The sequence below is a fragment of the Anoplopoma fimbria genome, chromosome 13 (genome assembly GCF_027596085.1).
Source record: "Anoplopoma fimbria isolate UVic2021 breed Golden Eagle Sablefish chromosome 13, Afim_UVic_2022, whole genome shotgun sequence".
NCBI lineage: Eukaryota > Metazoa > Chordata > Actinopteri > Perciformes > Anoplopomatidae > Anoplopoma > Anoplopoma fimbria.
Genome location: NC_072461.1, coordinates 1,365,396 through 1,386,685, shown reverse-complemented (window position 1 = coordinate 1,386,685; position 21,290 = coordinate 1,365,396). Strand labels below are relative to the sequence as shown.

Sequence of the window (21,290 nt, the reverse complement as noted above, 5' to 3'; positions counted from 1 at the left end):
ATGCCCTCATCCAAAATAGGCAGACAAAGAGGGTAAAGGGTAAAAGGGGCACCAGCAAACTAGTAAGTGAAGGGCGCTGAGTGAAAGGTTGAGAGTTCACATCTGAGTTCAGGCGGGCCATGCACTGCTTCGGGCCCCCGGCCAAGGCTGAGATCTGGATAAGCTCCTGATGGTTCCACTGTGAAATGGGATCAGAGGAGGGACAGAGGGAGGGATGGAAGAACGGAGGGCTTGGTGGGGTTGCTAACTGTATGAGGCTACAGTTGGCGTTGAGATTTAAAATTGTTTAACAAGCTGGTGTTGGAATATGCTGCTGGGAGTGGAGCTGACTGAATTACAGCTGTATATTCTTGGAGGAATTTCTCTTCATTCGAAAGTATAAACGTTGCTAAAGGGGGTGATTTGATCAGATTTCTAAAGAAACACTTGACCTATGCCAGAAGAAATGATCTTCAGATCATCAAACTGAGGGAATAAAAATGAAAGGACAAACCACATGATATGTCTCTGTTTCCTGTTGTATAATTGATCAAAAGGAAGATTCCACAGTCTCATGAAGAATGACCGGGCAGTTGAGGTAAATACTGAAAGTAAAAGTTTCTGTGTAGTAAGCCAAAGTACCTGAGGGCCTATTTAGAGGAGGGAGAGTTTCCAAACTAAAAGCTGATCAAGCTAACCTTACAGTTACCTCAGTGTAAATGCTCTACAGTTGACTAAGAGTGGGAGTGCCCTTATCCTCTCAGCAGGGGAGAGCAAAACGCAGGGGAAGAGAGAGAGGGAGAGAAAGGGATGAGGAGTTAAAGAAAGCGTCTTTAGGAAAGCGAGGCTCTCCTGTTTAATTTTGGAGGGGTGAACAGTACAAAGTTCGGATTTGTGCCAGAGTACGATTTGCAATAAAAAGGCATGCACCACTTCAGAAAATACTAACAAGAATTGGAGGCAAATGCCATAGCTGTTGTTATGCATAAGCTACTTAGAAACTGTCACTTTTACATATATGTTATGTTCAGGTAAAACAATTACAATGACTGAGGATATGTTTTTCCTTTTATATATACATATAAAAAAAAAAGCAATGACATTAACTGACAATTGTCCAATTATGGCTGTTTGCAAGGAGTTCTGATGACATGCTAAAAAACGTTGAGCATACCCCCATCTGTATGTCATTTTTATAACATGTAGATATATTTTAAACACATGTTCTCATTATCCATCTTTAATGTATATTTCCACGAAGAGAAAGGCGTGCTTGTGACATTGTGTGCATGTACCATACTGTATGTGTATCTTTCAACGCCTCTGTGTATGTCTACATTCCGAGAACTCATTACCAGGAAAATCAATGCATGACATTGGTTTATAACGGATGGCTTTTCATCAACCTAAGACCTCATTCCATCCTCTCTAATTTCAGGCTAAGCACAGACACCACAACATATGCACACAGACAAAAACACACAAATCAATACGGAAGGCACAGTCGTCTTTATGAGCGTGATCAAACACAGCTGAAAATGTGAAAAAGCTTTGTGAGTGTGTCTGAGTTTGTGTTAGAGGGACGGAGGCAATACATTGTGTCTATGAACTTGCATGGGGAAACGGCTGGTAAATTGGCTTGTATGTAAGCATGTGGGATTGTGTATTTGTCTAAGCATGCATATATGCATTTTGTGCTTGTGGGTAATGTGCATATGTGTGTGTGTGTGTGTGTGTGTGTGTGTGTGTGTGTGTGTGTGTGTGTGTGTGTGTGTGTGTGTGTGTGTGTGTGTGTGTGTGTGTGTGTTTGTGTGTGTGTGTGTTTGAAAGCAGGCGTGTCTGATGAAGATATCAGAGTTAGCAAAGCCGGGGCAGGATCGGAATGTTGAGGAGGACTGGGGGGCTCAACAGTGAGAAAAGAGGATGCTGTCTGCCTGAAATACGCACTCACACACACCCTCACACCCACCCCTCCTCCCTCTGTCATGGCCTCTGCTCCTACTGTATGTGTGGCACGCAACATGCTTTAAAGCCAGAACTACGAGGCACAACACTGTCTGCCTTGGGAATTCTCTACATCACTCTCTCCTCCTTTGCACATCTCACTTTTTCATTGCCTCTCTGCTCTCTCACTCTCTTGCCTAACTCTGACTCTACGGAAACCCTGAAAGAACTTTTGCTTGCACAGTCTTTCCCACAAAAGCCACTCCCCCACTGTCTCTTTCTCTTTCTTCCACTCATAGCCAAACAGATGAGACGGCAAACCCATGCTCAAAAGTGATCAATTTTTAATTTCTCACCGCTTTTTCATGTTGTGTCAGAGAGAGATGTCAGCAAACAAGAGCCCTGGGGAGGCTAGGGGAGGGATGAAGAAGGGGGTGATGGCAGATGAGAGAAGTGCAGCTGATGAGAAAGAAGAGGAGCAGCGGCTAGGAGGAAGGGAAACAACTGCAAGAGCTAAAAAGCAAACCAGTGTTTACGATCACAGTGCGTGAAGATAAAGCTTTTCTACATTATCAAGGCTCAAATACAAGATTGAATCATCTGACTTTTACATGTAACCACTCACTAGCAAGCTGATCTCCTGTTTTATATTATTACCTTGTCCTAATGTATCTTTCAACAAATCAATTCCTTACTCATTCTGAGATTTTGTGAAGTCAGTGGCTGTAGTGTTTGTGCCTGGCTGAGGTGACTGGCTCTCTGTTTGGCTCTTTCTGGTGACACGGGCGGTGAAAACAAGCAGAAAATCTAACTGTTCCATATCAAGGAATATTTTTACTGCTGCTAATGTGACTTAAATACCTTGTTCCACAGCTGAGTGGGCTAGCACCTGCTGCAAGCAGAAGCTAGCCTATTATAGCTCAGTACAGTGCTGTCGCTAATTTTCTGATTCAATTAGCATGCCTCAGAGCTTTCCAGTCTAATTGCAAACTACTTCACAGTTACCTCTCTGATTAATCGCTGCCCATCTGCGAGCCATTGCACGCAGAACTTGGTGGAACAAATTTGTGTATTCTCAAAAATCAGTTGTACTGCCCTGAGCTGTTGAATAGGCCTCTATCTCAAAGGGGTCACTGAGCGGCCCTTACATATCTGACTAAGGTCCTGATCCCATAGAAAATGTGCACGTTGCAAGACTTAAAGATCACTTCCCAATGTTCTGCAAATGCTGCTAGTATCAGTAAGTAGTGACGCCAGCTCCTGCAGCTCACAAACTACAGTAGATTAAGGGTTGATGGTTTTATGTGTGTGTGTGTGTGTGTCCCCTTACCTCAACTCTGAGCTAACACACCATTAACTATGCAGACCTTAAAACCTCATGGCAGATCAATAATGCATCTCATTAGCCCACTGTCGTTCTAACCTTAAAGATTCTGACATTGAACAATTACGAATAGTATGGCCTGCAGTGAGGATACAATTTGGTAAATGGAAAGAAAAAAGTAAAGAACAGGAAAAGTAATTGTCCATGAGAGCTGCAGAAGATGAAGAAGGTATGTGATGTACACTGAGAAGCAGCTGGTGGTGGACCAACAAATAAATTGTGACTAAGAATCAAAAATACCTGTCAGGCTTTTTTAACCAGAACTATTTGAGCAATGATAACAATAATACCAGTCCAATATGAATTACTATATACTCGATTCTAATCTACACACAAAAAGCACAAAAGATTAAGACCAGCAAAGAATTGTATAAGAACGAGACATGCAGCTGCTTCACAGCATCGAGGCAATGTGGAAGAGTTCAGGCATGCTTAGGATGCAAATTGTCCAATTAATGTTGCTGTAAATCTGTATTTGTATAATTGCTGACACTGTCTTGTTGGTGGATGAGTTTAAAATATTGCAAGAGACAAACGGACCTTGTTAAATCTTTAACAAATAACAATGTCAGGGATAAACTCTGGTATCATGAACCACCACTGTTGTGATTATGTTATTATTGAAAAATCACATTACAATAATAATAAAACCATGAGATTTAGACAATGTCTATTAAAAAAAAAAGAAATGTAATCATAAAACTGCTGTTGCCCATTGCTGTCCGTAACACCAGCTACCTCTAATGCCTCAAACTGCCTGTGTATCATATGGTTTACCCTGTCCTGGACCAAACGCTGAAGCCGTAGACCTGCAGCCCTGGTAGCCCTAAGGCATTCTCAGTGGATCAATATTGAATGACTGTTGTTGGCCTGATACTCAATTTTTCCTAACCTCCACCAACTGAAGGACCCAGGACGGTGTAGTCTAGACCTGGAGGTCATAACCCTTTTCGAGACCCACCAGGAGACCCATCACCTCTCCCACCAACCAGATCAATAGCTCTGTGTTGTCTGGGCTGTCGGCCAGTGTTTACTTGTGTTGACCTCTGAAGCTCATGAAGAGCCACGTAGGACAGATGACAGCAGAAACAGAGTAAAGCACCATGGCAGAGAAGATGAGGGCAGACGGTGGACAAGCTGCGGTGATAAGGGCAGAGACACTGCTATCAAAGAAGAAAGGAGCAGTGTCGGAGAGGAGAAAAGTGAACGGTAGAGAGAACATGAGGAGAGGGCAATAACGAGAAAAAAGAAGTACACCAAAATCAAAGAAAAAGGTGTGGAACCGAGCTGAGCGGAGGGCTTTGACAACGAGAGCGAGCAGAGATGTGGTTAAAGGAGTGCAGCTTGGGTCACAGGTAAGGCTGAGGTATCTCAGGTGCTTATATCAGTAAGTCAGCTAGAGACTTCCAGCTATCATAGCCGAGCCACATTGCTCTCAATCCAACACAATCCTCTACTCTGTTCTGCAACCCAGCCCTATTGACAAATCTAAAACCAAGGTCACAGCAGTGTTTACACAGCCTTTAGCCCAAATTACATCATCCAAACTCTGGCCCGCTGAATGAATCACACTATCACTGGGAGTAAATGACCTGGCAGGCTGCCGTCCCACTGAAAGAGGAGAGAAGCTGAAACAATGACAGAGACAACCAGGGGAGTGGAGTAAGATAAAGTCTGATAAGAATGTGAAGAAGAAATGGCACAAGAGCTTGGCATGTAGAAAGTTATCGGTGCTTTCGATTTGTGCCCTCCACATAAAAATCCAATGCCCCCAATTCAAACATACACAACATTATTGTCCTTCTGTCAGTGGCAGTGTTTTCACCTCATGAGTCTACACACTAAACAACAAGGGAGCATAATGCATATTGTTGCTGGCTCCCAATAATGATGCATAACCCGGTGGCTGCACAGGAATATAATACCAATATGTCAGGGCTCTGATTTGGCCACAATTTGCATGGTTATAATAGCTTATCGACTGGCTCAAGGTTGAGCAGGGCCAGACGGCTTCACTGTAATGACTGGCCGTGTGCCTCCGACAGTTTATTTCAAGCTTCTGTGGCTCAGTCACCCGGCCCCATATCTCGTCAATACCCAATCTTGATCCCACTATCTGCATCCTGACAAAGTCTGCACAAACACGTCTGCCCCCCATTGCCAACAACCTCACCTCAACCTCCTCCATCCCCTTCCACTCAATGTTTTTTTTTCCTTTACATTATTCTTGTATCATACAAGCATTTCCCATGGAGATGAATACAGGTGCAATTCATTAGCGCTCCGAAATTCTGCTTGCTTGCAAGCGTTTGCCCGTATAACAGCTATCGACTCTTCCAGGTTTGGCCCGGTGCCCACCTTGTTCAATGTCTGTGCAGCAGCACAACGAGCGAGCTCCACAAGCCATAACAAACTCTTTGAAATCAAAATTATAGATTTTGTTTGAAACGAGAAAAAAGGCGATTATATGACCTCTAGAACTTGCCTCTGCACTGTACTTTTGCTCTGGTTTATGCTTTAAGTTTACAAGCCTTTGAATTAAGATTTTGGAGCATTTGTATTAAGTCATTAGGTTAGATTTGACTTTACATTCTTAATTTCAGATTTTGACATTTTCAATTTATCTTAGAGAGGACCATGGAAGAAAACAGTGGGAAATGAGAAGTGTAGAGGGCAAGCATAAGTAAAGGTTAGATACTTTTGTCAAAGTAAGATTTAAAGGAAAGAGTTGGATAGCAGTAAAGAAGTGAGGTATAGGACAGAGGTCCCTCATCAAAGAACACTCATTGAGTTTGTCACTGGAAGTCTTTTTATTTCCAACGGACTACAACACTTGACAGTGTTATTGCTCCAACTGTATCATTCACTGAGTCCGTGTCAAGGGCATCACCTTGAGAGAAAGTCTTCAAGTGTAGAGGAAGGAGGTCAAACAATAAGAGAAACCCTGAAATCCCTTCCTTTCCACTTCAAGGCCTGTGATTGTAGCTATTCAAAAAATAAAACGAACCACCTCTTACCTTGCGAAACAAACTCAACCTGTTTTGTGAAAATCTTGTTCTGTTGAATACCAAATGTAACAAACTAAACATTTTAATCAGGCCCGTATTGCCATTTTTAAGTTAAAATATAAAGTGCTGTATTTTCACTTATCATTAAAATTATAACAGCAATCATGAGTTGTGTCAGAACTGCTTTTTCACATACATCTCATTGATTATCTATTTAAACATTACTTACATTTTGTCTACAAACGGCACTCAATAATATCGAACAAGGAAAATCCCAAATACCACACACATGAGAACACACAAAAAAATGCTTTCTTTTGATGAACGCAACTCTTGGATACTTGACAAAAACAAATTAATGACAAAATCCCAAATGTAGTTTTTTTTGGAACATCAGAAACAAATTAAATTGCTTAAAAGATTTGAAGTTTTGATCAAGAATTGGATGATAGGTGTCACTGTATTTAAAAAAAAAAAAAACAAAGCCCCAAAAGCATCCCACTGGTTGCCTGATCACAAACCTGATCCCATTGCTTTGACAAATCAATTTCAAAACATCTCTGTTTTGGCTGTTATGAAGCCATTTTCAAAATACAAAAGGATGAGGAGGGGGCTGAGTGGGAGAAGAAAGGGATAAATCAAAGGGGTGGTGGAAACAGGCAAGCAGTGGTCCTCGGCCGAGAGGTCAGAGTGAAGGCAGAGCGGCCGTGCCCACTGTGGGCACTCAGCTGGAACTAAGTGTGGACGCCGAGACGCCAACTATTGGAGCACTGCCAAGGACCTCTCCCCCTGCTGCTCTTTTCTCTCTCTTTTAGCCCGAGACTCAACAATGAGTGGGAACTCAATGCCTCCCGCCCCACTGCACCCCCCTACCCCATTTCGCACCCATTCAGTCGTTCAGCTTAACATGTTCATTAAGTGAAGTAACGGTAATACCGAGTGAGACCACTGAAGGAGTGGGAAAGCGAAGGGCGGACGGGTGAACTTTAAAACTCTGATAGCGATTTTACCCAAAATATTACACTGATTTCAACACCCCTCTGAGTGACTGGGTGGTTAAGGCCCTATGTGTGTGTTTGAGCAGGACCATTCTCCTTGGGATGTGTGGGAGAGACAATGGGGCCAGTGAGCTAGTCCAAACAGCTGTGAGTGTGCTGGGTGTCATACCGCCTCCACGCCTGCATGCACACACATACACACACTCACCATCTGTGAACACCAACACATGACAGAGCAAATAGGATTACAGTATGGAGGAAGACAAGGAGGATGATCCAAACACCATAGTATAATTTCCAAGAAGGGACAGGCATGGGGCGGGCTTGGGTGAGAGGTTTACCAGGGGGATGGGGCAGGGGCTTAGCTGGTCAGAGGTCAGACCTACAGTGCAGCGATCTAATGGCTGTCTGGTCTGTGCAGCACAGCTTAGCTCATGTTTTCCAAAAACAAGATGCAGAAACTAGGCCAGGTTTCAAGAGATGAAAAGCATCACAAATAGCACCGATGATAAATTAAATGCACCAAAGTTCACATAGTTCAAACGTTTTTTTGCAGAAGAACCTTGTTTATCTTAACTCCTCAGAGACTTAAGTTATTCAGAGGAAAGTATTTGATTTGTAAGAACACGTAGAAATCCCCGATTACAATTTATGAAATAAAAAAACTTGCAAGCATGTGAATTTTGCATTTTAATTTACAGCTCATATGTATCAACATTGCTTATGTTATCAGAGGTATATTTATGAGGTTTTATTATTCATTAAACTAAAGTCTGTGTTTATGTCTCTAAAGGGTTAGTAGCAATTTTAGATGGTTGGTGAGCTTTAAGCCCCTGCTGTGTGAAGGTTACAGGCCATCATCGGACATAAACCTTATGACATGATCAACATAACAAGTACTGAGTGTCAGCTACGATTAGAACCTCTGGTTAAATCCTTGGTATACCCTGTCATTCGAAAGAAACATTTTCATATCACTTTATTATCATGTGATTTGTCAACTAATATTCAGTGTATTAAAAGAGATTATGGTTGCATTGGAGGCTTAGAGGTCTTTTAAGAAACCAGGAACGAATGCACAGTGACCTTCCCACCCATCCATACGCACACACATACGTTTATATATGAAAGAGATTACAATGTGGTTTCTAGAAATGTAATAAGAATCAATCCATTTCTCTCTCTCATCCATCCGTTCATCCATACATGCTTTTTTTTAATCTGTTGATTGGTTTGAGGGCATTTCTGTGTGACGGAAAAAGGTTGATCCTGGGGCCAGAGCAGGGCAGGTATTCCAAGCATGGGTTTAAGCTGTAAGGTAACATCTACGTCAAAAGCCTCATCGTGTGTAAGATTAAATCCTGGTTCGGGATGGGCAGGTCTTGAGTAGGAACTACTGATCCAATCTAATATGAACACATCCAGCGTGGTCCACAGGAGCCAGTCTGACATGTGACTGGCTGCGACACCTCGAGGTCAAAGGTCAATACAGGTTTCAGCAAATCTGAGCAGGCACGGCATGAGTTTATATTCAGGGAGGGGAGGGGGCATGGCTTGGCCTCCAACCCTTACCCGCTAAGACCCTTGAAGTTTTTTACCCTGACCTAGACTTGACTCCTTCATCTGGGATGTTAGCTATACTAATTACTGCCTGATAGCCGCCTGGTGCCAAACGCAATTCACTTCCCCCCGATTCTCCTCATCTCTGCTCCAACAGCTGGTGCCAACCTCGCTTAGTGCTCATGAAGTGTTGCAGACACAAAGTGCGAGCCCCCACCTTTCTTCTGCTCTGGCAATCACCTCTTTTGTTTAGGGTTTTGTTATCTGGCCACATGTTGTTCAGAGAGCAAGGTTGGGGCAAAGGGTAGCTGCACTATGTAACATCAGACGGTCGGCTGGCATGCACTCTGACAGAAAAAAAGCATTTCATAAGCCAAACAAAAGGGGGATTAAAATGGCGCCAAAGATGGATTTGGAATTTGCGCCTCCGAATACTGACCGCACCCTTTTGCATCTCAAACTGTCTCCTCTGTGGCTGGAGATTCTGTTAGGGTACGAACCAGGGACGAGGTAGGGTGGAGGTGGTTGGAAGGAGGGCCAGAGTCACACAGAAGTCAGGTGACCTGGACTCAAGGATGCGGAAGGGGACTCTCCCTCGGAGTCATGAGGCCCGATTTACTTCCTCTATGCTCCAAGGCCCCCTATCCAACCTTGTGGCGCCCTCAGCTACCTGATTGGCATGTCTAGCACTTGGCCTTAGACCCCCTTCTGTGCCCTCTGGGCCCCTCTCACATCTCACTGCAACAGCTAGTCATATCTCAATGTGAGTTTGTCTGGGATTATCAGCATGTGGGTGTATATGTGTATGTGTGTGTGTGTGCGCATGTGTCTTTAGGGGTGTATCACTAAGTGTGTCTACATGTGTACAGCTATCTCTGAGCATGTACGTGTGCATTTGAATCAGTGAGCATACATTTAGTTTGTGTGTGCGTGTTTGCAGACAAGTGGCCTGTCTACGTTGATTAGATAGGAGGTGAGCCCTGCAGTAGGCGGACATACTGGCTGACCAGCACACAGATGCAAAGACAGGGGGGGGGCAGGAGTGGTGTTTTTCCGCTGGCTTTGTAGTTTAGCCCTGAGAGGCTCACAGCGGTGATAACCAGTCTGTCTCTAGGTCACCCAGAAAACAGGCCTGTACACACAGCATTCTTCTTCTTGGGAGAGCATACACAGAAGTGTAGGTGAGTGTCTGTAAGTGCAGAATGCATGCACATGTATCTACATCGAAGTATAAATGCTCACACCACAACCACATAACTCAACATGAACTGCCACAGATGACACAGTTAGTGGACCTCAGGGGAATTAACCCAAGTTTCAGTGTAATAGGATGGACAGAAGGTGACTGTTGTCAATTGCCTTACATTAATATAGCACCTATAAGGCAAAGCCTTCAGGAGCAATTTTTGGGGTCAGGACACTTGCGTCACATGCGAACTGGAAGATCCGGAGATCGAACAGCCGATCTCCCGATAATATGTGGACAACCTGCTCTACCTCCTGAGCCAAAGACACTCAGAAATGGTATAACTTTCAATATATAGAGAGAATATGTTCACAATATAACAAGATCCCAAAATGGGTTTCCTTGGATGTTTACAGTGTGATGGGTTAAGGTGGAAAACAAACCCACTTAGTCCAAAACACTGAAGAAAAAACACTACACTGCACTTTATGACACATTTGTTGGTCTGTTGCTTCGACCATCTTAAGAGCTGAAAAGTCAGCTGACACACAGGTCAAAGGTTACCGGGTGCTGCCTAGAGCATTGACAGGCCAGCAATGGTCAGAGGATGTCAGTGGATAAACAAGAGAAGCAGGAAAAGAGGGTTGAGGATTAGGAATCATAGCATCAGTGAGGGATCAACGCAGGCTATCTCATTACTCCCAGGCACAATAAGCACAACAACTCTCCAAGCACTTTATAATTGCTGCTTCCTAGGCTACAAACAAGCTGTGTTTATTACCGCTTTCTACTCCTTGGTGTTTTCACTGGGAGAAAAAAATAATAAACATTTTTAATTGCCACATTTCTCATATACAAGCACACATCGGTTTCACGGCGGTTTGTCTCCTGTCCCGGAGATGGCTGATTAATAAAGTTTTTATCTGTCAAGATGTCAACATGGAGCGTGAGGGAGGATCCAAGGTCACTGCTGCATACTCAAAACCTGGCTGATTTTACATTAACAGATAAAAAAAGAGAAACAAACATTGTAATTTGAGGTTGAGTAGGACTCAAGTACTTTCAAGGGTGATGTTTTTTATTTAATTTAGAAACATCTCTTTGGCAATTATGTGCTTTCCAAATACATTCTCACAGATTCCATGTTTTGTTCATTTTTTATTTCACAATAATCATATTAAATGTGGATTAAATTATAACCTAATTGCGCAGAAGATAACGAGGGGTAAAAGTACTACCACGATACATACCATTTTTTTAACTAAAGAGGACCGGTAAGTTTAAACTCAAGGAAGATAAAAGCTAAACCCTTTGCTCTCACACAGACTTAGAGTATTCACACTGTGACATATTACATTGACTAGTTTTTGCAGACGTTCAATCTCAGTATGGGTTCTTCAATCTAGTAGTTGGGTGTACGGTGTGTGTGTGTGTGTGTGTGTGTGTGTGTTTTCGTGTGTGTGTTAATTATCAGCTGACCCTTATGAACTGACCTCATCAAACCACAACAATAACAGTCTCCATTTAAAAAGACATGTATAAAAATTCCAACAGAGCACAGTAGAAGATCATTAGAATCGCAACAATATCTAACTTTCACCTAATTACAGTTAATACACACTTCTGGAAGCCACAATTAAATCTAATTAAAAGTGAGGAGAAACTAAATTCCGTTTGACCCTCAAAAAAATGACCACATCTGTATTTTGAGTAATTTACAAATTGTTCAGCACTATAGGTAAGTTGAGATAAAATGGCACATAAACTCCAAGCAAACCAAATGGCAGTTGCAGTATTATGTTGATAAAAATAAACATGTGAATAAATATGACTGCAAAAAAGAATACATCCAACAGTATTTTTGGGTTGGACCTCCCTCCTCTCATTTACGGGAAATTACAAAATCACATTGATGTTCTTAATCCTGAATAAAATTGCTGTGGAGTACTGAATTAGATTCTCTTTTTTTGGCAGTGTGAACTTAGTATGGTTACACCGTAGTATGATTACTCAATAGACCAACCTCTTCCAACTCTAATCTACTTTATTCAATTTATTCCCCTAGTGGCAGCAACTTTGAGAAATGTTACATTTACTGGCAAAACATTTACAATTTATAGACTCAAATAGGATTCTTTATTTCAGAAGTAATGCATACAACAGTTAATGGAAACTAAAGTCCAGCAATGCCATTACGCTAAAAAAGGCTTGAGGTTTTCCTATGTGGCTTGGATGCCTTCTTATCTTCTCACAGACAAGGCACTTCTAATAATGATGATAAGTATCATCAGAGAGGTGTCGCTACATGGATAGCATCAGTGTAGCATTTGTTGGGTAGCTACTTTTGCCTTGTTAATGAGGGCAGGGTGATTATGGGAGACTAAGGGATGAAGGTGATTGCATAGAGTTATAATACTATGAGTTGTAAGGATTTGTCGTGCCCCACTGGGGCTTATTGGATTAATTCCACAACAGGGAATGCACCTAAGACCGGTCAACAGCTACAAGAAGAATCCAGCATGTTATTAAGGTATTTCCTGCTTTTATTTTCAGATTGCCACTGTTGAATCCCAAACAGACACTGATGATCCGAGAAAACACTGGCCACCGTCTTCTTCCTCATCTCTACACTTTATCCTGTAGCCGTCAAATGTGGTATTTCCTTGTGTGTTCTTTTTTCTAAGTGGTTCGCCACATGTCGAGGTCAGGGGTAAAGGCTGGGCGGATTAGAGCCTATATCGAGTCAATGAGAAGAGGCCATATGGGCAAATGAGATCCATGTCCGTGAAGCACTAATCTGGTGATGCCCTCTGAGTGACCAGGGATGGACACTACCCAGAGCAGCTCAGAGGTTTGGGGATTTGAAAGCAGCCTGTGACCTGCTCTACTGTACCCGGTACGTTAGCTCCCCCATCAGACCCTGCTTACTCACGAGAGGAGAGCCTGGCTTTGAAAACGATTAATAACGCTACCAGAGTAAACAAACACATTGGGAGTGCAACTGTATTGATGTTATTCTCCAAAATGTACATTATTCCCAGTGGGTCATATGGAGAGATGATCACAATGTTAAGCCTATATACAGTAAAATATGTTTCTTAAAGTTTTCAACAATCCTCCCTGTCATAGGAACATTATTATTTGTAAGTCCTTAAGTCACACATAGGATTCAAGTATAAGCATGAACAATATATTGACTTAGATACTGTATACTGTAGATACAGATGGGTTTAAAGGGAAATAAGTTTTGTAGAAAGAAATATACATACAGTTATTATCAGATTGCTGAATAAAACGCTATGTGTTTGCCCCACAGCAAGTAAAAAACAATAAGCATAAATAAAGCAGTAGGAAGTACAGCAAGAGAGAACAAAATAAAAGTGGCGATAAAACAAGAAGGAGGGGGTATTTATTAGTGATACTGTCCCAGTGATTGGCTGCGAGGCGGGTAGCAGAAGGACAAATGGACAAATCGGAGGAGCTAATAAGAGTGAATACAGAACGGCCCTCATGGGCAAATCTGGCACTAAGATGATAATGAGATTATAAAACCCCACTATATTGCAGCAAATTGTATAAGTGTTTCATTGAACCTTGTTGAACTTTCATTTATGCATGCCAGGCTCTTTCCCTTTTTTCTCTCCCCTTTCTTCTCTTCCTCGGGATGATGGGACGAGTAGGAGAAAGGAGTAGAGGATAAAATGCCTCCTGGATATAGTTTACCTAGTGCAGGGGTGAACTGAAGACCACAGACTGGGCTTTCCAGACACGCTTATAGTTTGCATAATCACAATAGCCTAAACTATAAAGCAATAGTGCTCTGCATGTGAGATGTGATTATAAATCACACTTCACATCTTGTCAGAATCCTTCATGCATACGTCACATAAACCTGTTTATTTATAGAATATCTATGCCCAGTAGTTAATGTACTTTAAAGACATGAACTGAATAATACCATACTGGGGCTGATTCCAACAGTTTTGGTGTAAATAATTTAATTGTTGTCACAATATATACATCTGTTGAAAACACTTCATTGTGTATATATATGTATATATAAATATATATATCTATATATATAGATATATATATAGATATATATATTTAAACTATTTTTGTTACTGCAGCTGCTTAAATAAATGTAATATTTAAATTGATAACTAAATCAATATCCTCACATGGATCAAATGAGTTGTAAAGATAAGCTAATTCAAGAGTCAACATTTCATGAACCTCTCATCACTGCTGAAGAATTATATAATGTTTAACTTTGTCTAGCTAGTACAATTATTAGCTTGATGTATTGATCTCCTTCATTTCCTCTCGTTTGTCAGTTAAGACAATCAAATGGCAACACCCTTGTCTTGGAGGTGAAGCAAGGGCCTGTCTATTGACATGTCGGCATATCTTTGATTCTGATCAGGGTGCAGATTCATGTCGGAGAGAAAGCAAAGCGCTGGAATAGATCAATAAGCACAAACAGTCCTCAAGAATTGAATCAAAGAATTGAATCAAAGTGGTCCAGTCTTTGATTCAAAGGAATTGTCCCTGAGAGACAGCAACCTACATGACAGAACAGATAGCCCTGTCACCATAAAACAATACTGTGACCTGTCGATGGACTGGGGGCAGTGTTGCATTCAAGACAAAAAGTGAGGATTTTTGGGAGGAATCTATCAACGTTGGTTCAGATGTGTAATGAAGCAGGTCGCTGAAAAGTTCCTGATATAAGGCTACATCTCTATTGGTTTATTTTCTCTGTGGTTGTTATTCCCTTGGGATATTGAGACAGGGCTTAAAAACAAACAAATCTAACCTGTTCAAAAGTGCAAAGGAAACTCAATATTTCTGTCATGGCTTTAGTAATTTCATATAACCACCTAATTGAAAATGTATACGCACTTGAGGCCAAAGTGAAAGATATATGATATTGCAATCAATATTCTTTTCAAGAAGATGTTTGCATCCCAAGCTACAGCTCAAATTTCATTCTTCATTTTTGCCAAACTGTTGTGTCTAAATGAATAAAGAATCACATTCACACATCTTTAATAAGATCTGTGATAAAAGATTAGCTAAGGAACCCTTAAGTTGACAGATAGTTGTGCCTTCCTCCCAGCTGTCATGACCGAAAACTATTTCTACATCAACATCCTTTCACGTTCATGAATCCAATTCAGATGTAAAATAAATTAATTTTCCTTTCAAAAAGGAAAGGAAAAACAAAGCTGAAAGGGGATTTACTCTGTAAAATCAACATTCTCTTTTGCTCATATCTTCTGTTTATCTTATATAACAGACTCTTGATAATGAGCCAAGGTACCACTCCAGCCAAGGCAGCTGGGAGCTAAATACATTGCAATCCCTTCCGCTTCACAGGTGCTTCACAGGTGCATCACCATAAAACAGGTCCTATATATTTGCCAATTCATGTTCCCAGCATTCGGTACGTTGCCACTCATGTCAAGAAGTGGACCACCAGAAGATGGTAACATTCAGACATCACAAACCAGATTTTGGCTTGGTATGGATTTACAAAAGTGGATGTTTTCTCATCTTTTAAACTTCCCCTACCCCCTCTTATTCCCTTGAGATTGCTGACCAAATTTTTATGGCTGCATCATTCCATCACATGGGAATATAATAGATGTGTTTTTTTTCTCATTTATTAATTTCCCCAAAATGTAGCTAAACACATTTGGTAACTTGGGATGGTTGCGTTATCCAATATAATTCAATTTTTGTCATGGATTTGAACAATGCTTTGGATTGTATACACAGGTTTGGATAGTGTATGGGCCTGTTTGCGAAGTTAAGGTTTGATAGTAATTTATACAGAAGGTACCATGTGGATTTAGCAGGTCCTTGCTTATTGGCTTGACGAAAAAGCCAAAAGGCAAATTTCAGAAGTTCTCTGCCTGTGCCTATGGAACTATAGTTACTATGCACAACCATCATTTTTTTATTCACTTAAACTTAACGGAAAAATCTAAACACAGTTATCCAGGACCAAACAAGCTACCTATTCCCCGGCTGTAACATACCATAAATGTTCTCTGTGAAATGGCAAACTCTCTTTCAATAAAAACACAAGCTGTGCATGACTAAACACTATTTCTGATTTGTCTTATTTATCAGTATAATCAGTGTACTAAAGGCAGGATAGTAATCCAGCCAGTTTTCCCTGCAAAAACATCAGACGATAGGGCTTTTCGATGCTCATCATATTTGTTAGCATGTCAAAACAGGTTTACTTCTTTGAAGAAAGTTTACAGATTATGATCCACAGCCAAAGAGGTCTCATTGTCTGTCTCAACCTTCAGAAACTGTGTAGTTATTTTCCAGCACTATTATGGCGTAAATCTTTTTGAGTCTCTTTTCTGATATCTTCAAATCAGGGTATCGGTAGAATATAAAATAGAAAACATCTGGCTGAGATCCCTAATAAAGTTCAGCTGGTTATCGTAAAACTAAGCGGAATTACATATTTTTGTTCTTGCTGAAAATACTTCAAGCTGCTGAAGATTGTGTTTCCCAGGTAACATTATGGCATAAAGCTTTTGCAACCGAACCTGGCCCTCCAGAGTTTCAAAACAAAATCAAACAAGGTGGAAAAAGAGAATAGATAAAAAAAGATCCCTGCACAGTCTCCACACCAACCATTCATTTCTGGCACAACCTTTGTTCTTTTTTTCAACTTAGTGGCCTCAATAGGATACTATCATTGTTGCCTCTAGTTTGAGGCTGGTAGGCTGGTGCAATTGGCCAATCACCACCAGGGGAGTCTGACGTTTACTCAGGCACTAAAGAAAAATAAATTGTAAGAGATTGTCATTGTTTGACGGCTGGGTTTCAAAAGGAAATATTACCTAGATGGCAACAATAAAATGAGTGCTTATGTTTCACTGCTAAACTAAAATAAATCCATTAGAAACTGGTATTCTGATCATATGGTGGTAGCTTATGAAATCAAAGTATAATCACAAATCAGACCAAATTGTTATTCCATCTCACAAATCAGCCAAATTCTGACAGCCACACCAATCCCAGCCATCAGGAGTACTTGTTCTCAGCATTTTCCACATCCTTATGATGTGATCTGTCACGAATGTGACCCAGACAATAGCCTGATGCAACCTCAGTGAATCCAGGTCAAAGGTTAGGGTCCGGTTCACCAGAGTTTACTTGTCTATTTCCTGCAAAACTACCGCAACGTGTGCCGGTCAAGCTAAGAAAACACTGAAACACATATGAGAAAACACAGACAAGAACACATACACATCTTCATGTGATATTCCATTGAGGCAGCGGACTTCCAACCAACCAAGCTGGAAAAACAGTTTTCGGAGGGGGTGAGGTTAATTTAAGTGGGCCTGAGTTTCCTCTCAAAGTGTTAAGTCACACATACATCAATCAAATGGCATGTGTGTGCGTGTGTGTGCGTGTGTGTGTGTGTGTGTGTGTGTGTGTGTGTGTGTGTGTGTGTGTGTGTGTGTGTCTATGTTTCTGGTGAAGGTGCAGACAGATAGAGGCGTTTCACGGTAAGCATTGTGTGGATCAGGGAGGTGAAGGTTACAGGCAAGTCAAACTTACAGCAGGACAGACCACATTCAAACTAGGAGCCTGACAGTGAGTGTGTGTGTGTGTGTGTGTGTGTGTGTGTGTGTGTGTGTGTGTGTGTGTGTGTGTGTGTGTGTGTGTGTGTGTGTGTGTGTTAGTGTCGGCTATGTATCAGCTTTTATTCCCTTGCACTCTTTTGTGTCTCTGTGGTATCTTGGTACATTAATAACACTGAGCCACAGAGGTATGAGCCTTAGGTAAAGAAGAAAAAGCAGTGACCTCCCATGTCATTGCACAGGAATTATTTCTCATGTCTTTAACAATATTGCATCACTTTTCCAGCCAACTCCCCATTATTTTCATTCAAGATAAAAAAAAAAAACAGAAATCCTTTCAACACAATCTTCTCTTTTTTAATTATGGAAAACCTAATAGAAAAGGATGAAAGGTGGGCACATCAAAAAATGACATATAGTAGCGTATTTATGTTGCGAAAGCGAATGAAAGTGAGTCTCTTCCTGCAGTCCATTAGGGTTAATTACAGCCTTGTGTTGGAATGCTTGTAGCAGAGCAGGGTTGGTAATTAAAGAACAGGTAAGACATTAACTTACTTTTGTTAGCCATTAATCAGTGTTTACCTTCAGAGAGGTCTCCCTTTGTAATTAATAATCAGCTTGGACAATGAGTAATCACTCAAGAGGAAGTTGTGTGTACATGTGTCTGTGTGCTTAAGTATGTGTGTGTTATCAACAAAGGGGGTTTTCCCACCTTTGAAATAGCATCTTTACTGATCAAACAACTGATCATCCATCTCACCGTAAAAAAGTCAATAAACTAAGCAACAAAAACAAAGAAGCCATTCCCAGAAAAATGACTGTAAGACTGTGATTTTCCTGTGTTTTTGTCCATATTTTTCTTATCATCCCCATTCTCTCATCTTGCACTTATCCTCGTCTTGGCATCCAAACTGCAGTGTAGGTTTGGAATGATTACATCTTAGGAAAGGCCTTAGCAACCCCACTTTAACAGCACCCGACTCACAGACTTATTTCTTTGTCGTCCTTGTAGTTACTCCACCACTTGCACACGCACGTACACAAACACACAGACTCACACACAGACCCACACAAACAAAGAGAGCTTTTCCAGCAGGAGCTTGGTTCCACTTTATCTGCATATTTAGCCCCGTTCAGTGTGCTCCTAACTGATAAAATTCTGCTAGTGTGCCAGGCCACTGCCAAACACCAGAGCAATGACCTTCTTGGGGGAACAAATTCCTTTTGCAAGATGGAAAGAAAAATGAATGGAGTGAAAGCAAGAAAGATTAAGACACAATTAAATCAAAACACAAAAAAAAATGGTAGGGAAGATAGCCAGTCAAATGCGAAGGGACTGGTTCCAGGTTTTATTGCATTTAAAACAAGAATTTGAGATGTTAGCTGACACAGATGATTCGGAACAACAGACCAGCTCTGCCTCCACGTCTCCATACCTCTTTCTGCATATGAGCATGTGCACTTTCTTCTGCATGTCTGACAACAAGGATTCTCAGGTCTGTTCTCTGTTGCTGAGATACTTTATGGCCAACCCTGATTACCCCCCACCAACACACACACACACACACACACACACACACACACACACACACACACACACACACACACACACACACACACACACACACACACACACACAACACACACACACACACACACTCGTAACCATAGCAACGCAAACAACAGCAGTCATGGTAGCAGAAGAGGTGACCGTTGGGTTGATTGAAGCACCGGGCCACGGTGCCCTGACAGCCTTCCCTCAACCTTCTCTCAACCTCGTCACCTCTGTTGCTCTGCTGTGACTCTCACCACAATGGCTGCTGCCTGTGAACCTGCCAGGCTGCCAAGGACACAAAGGCGACTGATACAACCTTTGACATCAGAAGCTGCCACCAAAAGACCAGATACAAGAAGAGTTGGCAGCTCTGATAACAGGCCAGAGACTCAGATGCATTCAGCTCGGTTAAAGTAGCTAAAGTCAATAGAGCACAAGTCAATAGTGCATACATACAGATGGACGCTGTGTCAAACAGGTCTCTGATAGGACAATGCATGGCATGCCAACAGTCTCAAAAAGTAGACTGCGATATCTTGGCTCAAAGGTTGCAGTCTTTTGACCGACAGCAGTCACTGAGACATTAAAAAATCCAAGGTTATAAAACTGACATTTGAAGATGAAATACAGTATGGGTTTTTCTATTGAAGACTAGATGACATTTCAAGAAGCTGACTCACTGGTAGATGTTAAGGCCACCCACCCACACAGCTCTGTGTGGAACATGGTGTTTTAGTGGCCAAGATGAGATAGCAGTGTTGGAGATGTATTCACTAACACGCGGAGCATGTGTAAGATGACCTATACATTCACCATGGTGTCACAGGGGGGGCTTTGAAGATAATAAAATCAAAGCAGGATCGCTGGAGTGAAGATGGAAATGAGTGATGAGACAGGGATGTGAGTATGTTTGTATTAGTGTACTACATGTAACAATTGATACTTAAACATAGTAAAAAAGTGCATTAAATACTTATGACAGATTGGTTATTTCCTGTAAAATGATCCTTGAACAGTGTGTGTGTGTGTGTGTGTGTGTGTTTGTGCGCGCCCGCCCACATGTGTGTCACTCTTCAAACAACACTGCAATCATCATCTCTTATCAACGGTCATGTTGAGGATTACAGCTTTCATCCCTAATCCTACATTAAGGACACATTCTCATGATGGCCATGACATCATCAAGGCCAGTCCGCCGCAGAGAGGGCACGGGGACAGGAAGCCAAACACCACAGGAGAGGATTAATGAATATAGGAGACAGAGTAGATGATGAAAAAAGAAAGAAGGCGCGACAAAGTAGACAAAAATAGAAACAAAATCAAATTTCTCTACCGTGTGTGAGACAAGCCCTGCTTCTGCGTGTATTTGTGTTTCAAGATAATCTACCACTGCTTCAGTTTCTCTGACAATGATCCCTCTCAATCAGCCCTACTAAGACCGCAAACACACACACACAAAAAAAAATACTGTCAACATACCCAGAGCACGGACTGAACCCCGTATAATCTGCACTGCTATATCCCGCTGATGAACATATACAGTATACAGATGTATAGCAAACACTGAGGAATTTATCAGTATTTGCATATCTGTAATTTATGCAAACTTTCATTATTAAATGAGTTCACTTACCTTATAGACATATCCCCCATTTCAAATCCACATTTAAGTGACATGGAGTGATGGTTTATGAGCATTTTATGGATTTTCCAATATATCCGTGAAGCTTAACCCACTATTTTAATCATTTCTTTATCACCGGTTGAGAGCACCTGGTAATGCAAGTTTATCAGTCATCAACTACAGCAACCAACTTTACTTCTCACGGTGCAACCCGAATTTTTCACCTTTGACTTTAGAATAAACGCTTGGCTAAGCTAACATTGACACAGCACATATTTCCTACATGTTGACCTACGATTAGTGTGCTACAACTCTTTTGTTTAACTGCCTTGAAATAAATCAAGTTAAATTCTTTGCAATCAATGTATTTGGAATCTGAAAGTGATCTATATAATACTATAAGTAGATATTGAGTATTAATGGTATTACTGTT

At 41.3% G+C, this 21,290-nt stretch overlaps 1 protein-coding gene across 1 annotated transcript in view; it reads right to left on the bottom strand.

Moving 5' to 3' along the window:
* Positions 1-21,290, bottom strand: part of fam172a (family with sequence similarity 172 member A) — a 148,190-nt gene that overhangs the window by 21,930 nt on the left and 104,970 nt on the right. The window lies entirely within an intron of this gene.